This window comes from Citrus clementina, unplaced genomic scaffold (assembly GCF_000493195.1).
Source record: "Citrus clementina cultivar Clemenules unplaced genomic scaffold, Citrus_clementina_v1.0 scaffold_8, whole genome shotgun sequence".
Classification (NCBI taxonomy): domain Eukaryota; kingdom Viridiplantae; phylum Streptophyta; class Magnoliopsida; order Sapindales; family Rutaceae; genus Citrus; species Citrus x clementina.
In genome coordinates this window covers 21,896,609-21,902,952 of record NW_006262022.1, presented here as the reverse complement: position 1 = coordinate 21,902,952, position 6,344 = coordinate 21,896,609, and the positions used below count along the sequence as shown (strand labels likewise).

The following is a 6,344-nucleotide window of genomic DNA, read 5'->3' as shown; positions in this document are numbered from 1 at the left end:
CTTACAGAAATAAATTATTTGGACAATTTTCCCTTTACAACATTGTTAGAAAGTAACTATAGTTAACTCTTATGTGCATGATGAACTGCCTTTAAGTGTGTACATTATTGTCCCATTATTATTGCTTATTTATTCTGTAGTGAGGTGATTCCTGAAGTGCTATTCAATATCTCTTTGTCAGTATCCTTTAAAAGAATATACAATGTTATGGACACCACTATTTTTCTAAACATGGACTGGTTAAGTTGTTTCTAATATATCCTTTTATTTTCTGATAAATTTAAGTGATATATGTTTACTAAGTCTACTTAAATTGATTTGTTATTTGTAGGAAAACACTGAGTGGAGTGAGTGGCAAGTTAATGTCTTGCAAGAGCGTAATGCAGTGGAAAATGTTTACCGATGGGCTTGCGGGTATGTTCCTGCTTCATTACTGCTATGATCTTGCTTCATTTCTGCTGTGCATTCACATAAGTAGGTAATGTGGATTAGATCGTCATTATGTGGAGAAAATGTTTTGTGCACTCCAGATGCATAGATGTATTTGTGCTCAAGTTCATGGGCTGTCTTTCTGTATCATATAATCATATTACAATGTAGTACCTAATTTTCATCTCCGTTTCAAGGTGGTTGTTTTCTTATGTTCTGTTGTTAGAGATCTCAGTTCTGTTAACACAGTAGAATAGCTGTTATAATTGTTTTAAGTTATTTAAAGGTATTTAATTTGTTATTACCATTACTCTGATTTAATCCTGCTACTGCTACAGTTCATTGTAGATAAGGGACAAATAGTCAATGAAACCTAACACAGGTTTTCCTTATATTTCTTTCTATAATTAGATTAAATAGTTTCCCAATTCTTATAATATGCAGCCGCCCAACAGCATTGCAAGATAGGACAAAGGATAGTGATGATGATGACCTTCATGACAGAGATTATGATGTTGCAGCTCTTGCAAATAACTTAAGTCAGGCTTTTAGATACAAAATATATGGGAATGAGGATGCTGAAGAGGTATACCAGGGATCCATATACCACTCTGCTCTCTCACGCTTATTTAACTTTAGTTGCTGACTTGTGCTCGTATAATTCTCGTTGCAGGATCATGGAGCTCTTGATCGGGATGATGAGGTACTAATTTTAGTTTTTACCTTCATAGCAATTAATGGTAAGGTTGTTGGTGGGTGTTCAGAGTTAGATTAAGATGAGTAAGATCTGAGGTAGATGTAAAATTACAGATAAACTGGAAATTCTTTTTAATTGTCTTCTGAGATATTATTTGATATTAAATTGCTTCATAATATGCAGGATGTCTACTTTGATGATGAATCTGCTGAAGTTGTAATATCATCCCTGAGGCTTGGTGATGATCAAGGGAGGTAAGTTTCAAAACACTATTATGCTTTCCTGTTGAAATTTTGGACATTAACAGTGTCACAATTTGAGTTATTGGAATGGACATAAAAAAATAGATTGGTATCTTCATTTTTATGCGTTGTTATGCCTTATTTGATTCTTCAATAAATAAATGCACTGTAGAGTGATATCTTTGTTAACTATTGGTCTCCATGATGGAACCTGAAAAAAGACACTGTAGAGAGGCAGTTAACTGCTTGTTGTGTGTAATCTGGACCCTTGTCATTTAAAAGCGTAAAACTCCTTACTTTCAGACATCATGATTATTTTCATTAGGCCATCTGTTCTGTTTTCAGTGTTTGGATGCAGCTTGATGGGCATGTACGTTCTTCTTTCTATGAGAATCTGGAAAATCAGGGAACACCAAAATGTTTAATTCCAAATAACATGCAAGTATGCAACAAATAGGAATACATGACTTTCAGCCCCAAAAACAAAGCCCAGTCAATGGGGTATACATTGGGTTTTTTTTTTTTTTTGTTTCTTGTAGTCACAAGCCATATCTAATTAGCTAAAAGGAATGGACTCGTAAGAATATAATTAATCTTTCTGAAAATTTGGAGACTTGAGCCAAAGCTAATAGCAGAAGTTGTCATTTTCATGATGGAAGGTCAAAATTAGGTGCATTTAAATCTGTCAGTTCTAGTCTGGAAAAAAATTCAAATTGATGATGGGGATATTTATTTCCTTTGTTTAATTAGTCATGTTACAAGGGTGATGATAAAATTTTAATGTTATTCTTGTTGCAGCAGTCTATTCACAAATTCCAACTGGTTTGCCTTCCAAGATGACAGAATTGGTAATGCACCTGTGAGTACATCACCCTCTGAGATGATGGATGAGGTAAACTTGAATGGAACTGCAAATGGTGGTAACAGCAGTAGTGATGATGAAGTGGTGGTTGGAGAGGATGATGAGTTAACTGAAAGCAAAGATTCTGTCAATGGCACATCAACTTCAGACGCAAACTATTTGAACACATTGCCTGGGAGTGGTTCCTTAAACACTGGAGACTTGAACTCACAATGTGAGAATGCAAATGCTTCTCAGGATTTGGGTTTCTTCAGGTTTGACACTCCGGACAACATAGACTTGTTCGCTGGTAGGCCTTTACCGGATTGGGAGGGATGGGGAGGATCATCGGATATGCAAGTCAGTGGATCAAGTCTGAATCCATTTATTGATCATGATATTTCGGATGTTAATCCTGCCAGTCATAATGAGGCAGTGACTTCCGATGGTAGTTCACCGTCAAGTGTAGAATCCACACTTCCAAATGGTTCCTCAACATCCATGGATTCTAGTGATGGAACAGTGAGCACTGATGGGAGTCAGAGATGTGCTTCAGTGCCGTCATTGTTTGAAGAGGATGTTGAGTTTGTAGGCGTGGAATTAGAAGGTACAGAGAGAGCAATGGAACAGGCTCTGAAGGAGGGAATAGTTGGGGAAGCGGGGCCTTTAAAGAGGAATATTATCACAAAAGGTCCCGAGAAGGAGAATCCCGATGAAAGTGGGGCTGCCATAAAGGAGTTCAATGATGCAAACTACTGGAGGGTTGATCAAGAGGTTGCCGTTCTTGAATGAAGGTTGTTGGATCCTATTTAGGTTCGCTGCTGGCGAAAGTTGGATCATAGAAGTGGACCGAACATTTGGCTGGCAAGGGCTTATGCAACAAATGCATGTACAGTATATTTTTGTTTCCAGGTGGGAGACTGAATGGTAGGTTGTGTTATGGTTAATTGCTGTGCATTAGCTGTTATTGTTACTCTATTGTTGTTTATTATTTAAGGTTTTGTTTCTTGTTACTAATTTGTGGGATTTCCCATGTCCATCGTATTTAAATTTTTCTGGCTGGAAAATCATTTTTGTTTTTCGCATCAATTTCATCTTCTGATGTAGGATATTCTGTTTTCGAATTTTGACTTGAATTGCAGTAAGGATTTTGAATCTACAATTGCTCTCAAGTCTCAACGTTGTTGCCTTGTGTCTTGATATCATTGCTGTTGTTTAATACGTTGTGTAGCATTTCTGCTTTCATTAATGGCCGGAGTCGTTTGCTATTGAAAATAACAGATATGTCGAATCGAGAATGATGTGGAGAAGTGAATGCATTTGATAATTTATCATTTATCATTAGATGTTTGATCAGGAAAGATCGCTAAATGAAAAAAAAAAAAAAAAAGGAGTCAATTTGCTTTGTAAATCCGAATGATGTTATTTTGTATAGTCTAGCATTGCTTTCTTGGATATTGCTTCCTCTCTGGAGTCGCCTTCATCTTTTCCTCCAATACAGTTCTCCTCTTTAACATATATTCCTTTGCGATGTCTGCAACTTTGTTTCCCCCGAACTCGTTAAGTTTGCAAATTTACGAGTCTCAAGGAGTATCAGATATTTCCCATTGTTGCAAAGAAGAATATTTATGTACTTAAAATATTAAACAGAAAATTAAGGACTAATGAAACGAAAACTGCCTGAGGATTGTTTCAACCACCATTGCTACCTTTCACGACTACAAAATTCCTGGGGGGTGAAAACATATCAAATGTATATTTAATGATTCTCAAGTTACATTATTATATCTCAACTGTTAAAATCGACGTAGAGAAATTGCCTATATCTCTTGAAGACTCGATCACCAATCAAGATTCAAATTCGTCCTAAGAAGTCTATTTAAGAACAAGTCATTTTTCATTGAGAAAGTGGTCTAAATTAAATTTGGAAATCCTAAAATCTCTGTGATGTTATTTCTTTCCATGTTCATTAAACTGAGAACAAATTCGAGAATCAGAACCTTTTTCACTATCATTAAACTGGATTTGTGTTTAGGACTCAAGAAATCCTGAAGAAAAAAAATTAATACTTTTTTTTTTTTGGGGTTGTGGGTAAAACAATCAGATATAAAAATGGCGTACACATTGAAAAATTATATTTTATCATCTTTGGGTTATACGATAGAAGGAACGAGGATGGACATGAGGAAGTAATATACATACAAGAAATTTCAAGAGCTTTTTATTTTTATTGCTACAATGCAGGTGGCACCGGAATTTTCGACTTCGGTTCAAAGTACATACAATGCAGCAATTTATCTGGGTGCTACCAATCAATTAACGAACATTCTGATTTCTGAGAGATGTAGGAGGGGAGTAAGAGCTCATTTTCTAAATGCCCTTGTTTAAACTTCTTATATTCAAGAGCAAGATTTTTCTTTCACCTGGCGGAGAGAGCTTCACGACTTCACAAGGCTAGCCGTTGGCCGGTAAATTTTGTACGTTTATATTCAATTATAACTATCGCCATCTAGTACAAACATTTTGTACGTTTATCAATTAACGAACATTTTGTACGTTTATCTTCACGACTTCTCTCCGAATTTTGTACGTTTATATTCAATTACAACTAACTCTATTATATTCAAATTCAATTGTACGTTTCATGCATTTCTCTTCGTTGAATTGAACTAATTGTAACCATCGCCATCTAGTAGTAACTAAATATTATGGACTGCTTTAGAGATTACGTCCTGATTACTTATCCATAGTTTTAATTATTTATTTAAATTGCATGTCGGTCTGTGATAATCTTTCCTGACGAATTTTGAAAGCTACTTGCATTATTTTTAGTCAAAACTTTCGTTTTGTTTGTTTATTTGTCTATAATTACTGTAAACAAATTTATCCAAGGTTGATTGGTTCTCGATAAATTATGAATAGATTGAGGTGCAAGAAATATATTAACATAATCAACACAGTCTGTGATTTCGTTGTTTTCGAGCGTCGGAAAACATATACTGAGGTACTATAGTTTTTAAGTTACAGCTGATGTGGAAAAAACATTGTAAATATAAAATAAAAATTAATAATATATAGTAAATATAAATTTTAAATAATAATTTTAAAAAATCATATCAATATATATATTTTAAGCTATAGCAATTAGTGTTTATCAAATACTATAATGTTGTAATTTTTAGATTATAGCTGTTCAACTTCAATCCCAAACGCACTATTAGTAGAATCTAAATTTGATAGGTTTGTCTAGCAATGTTGCGCTTGTGCAATGTGTGTTTTGGATGTTGTTACTTATAAGGAAAAGATTTGTTAGCAGTAATGGGAAATTGTGGCATCTTTTACTTATAAATGCTGCGTTATATTATTGGACTCCTTGATTAGACGCGTTTTGAAACAAAAGTAAGAAAAGTAATAAAGAATGTGTTGATTATGTTAACAAGAAAAGTAATAAAGAATGTGTTGATTATGTTAACTATTTTGAAGTCGACTTTGATGATGGCAAAAGCACTAACAAAAGATCTGCTGCTGACTTCTATTTGAAGTGCTTTTTCGATCTTCCTGGACCGAAAGTGCTTCCTTTGCTATTCAACTGAAAATAGATAAGTGAGTAGTTGCAGCACTATCCACACGTTGCAATGGGGCTTGCTTGATGTTGATTGTCTTCTTGATTGCATGTGCTGCTAATTGGTTTTGTCCGCGTCATATTCTTATATGTTGTGCAGTTGATGTTTAGAGGTGTGATAATTCATGTCAAGCTGCCTCTGGAACCGAGGTGTGTGTTTCAACTAATGGAGGGATAAATTCTGGAAAAAAAAATGGATTTCTTCTACTCTTATTAAGTTTGATGTGAGGGGATGCATCTGTACTTGTCTAGACTTGTGGGCTATGTTTAATTGTTGAACTGTTCTTGTGTGTTGCTTGATCCTCTATGACCTGTGCAATTAATATAGTCTGTGCCTCTGTGGAGTAGCTGCTATTAAGACTTCTGGTTTTGCTAGCCTCTATTAACGTGCCCCGTCTCTTACGTGAATTTGGGCTGAATTTTCTTGTTTTCATTGATCTATGGGGCATTTTAACTCTTAAAATTCAACTGCACTGGGACAGCTTGATTTCGTACTTTTGTTTTAACTCTTAA

The 6,344-nt window shown here is 35.0% G+C and overlaps 1 pseudogene; it reads left to right on the top strand.

Moving 5' to 3' along the window:
* The window catches only part of LOC18035578, a 9,832-nt pseudogene extending 6,350 nt beyond the window's left edge, over positions 1-3,482 (top strand).
* The last annotated feature ends 2,862 nt before the right edge of the window (positions 3,483-6,344 follow it).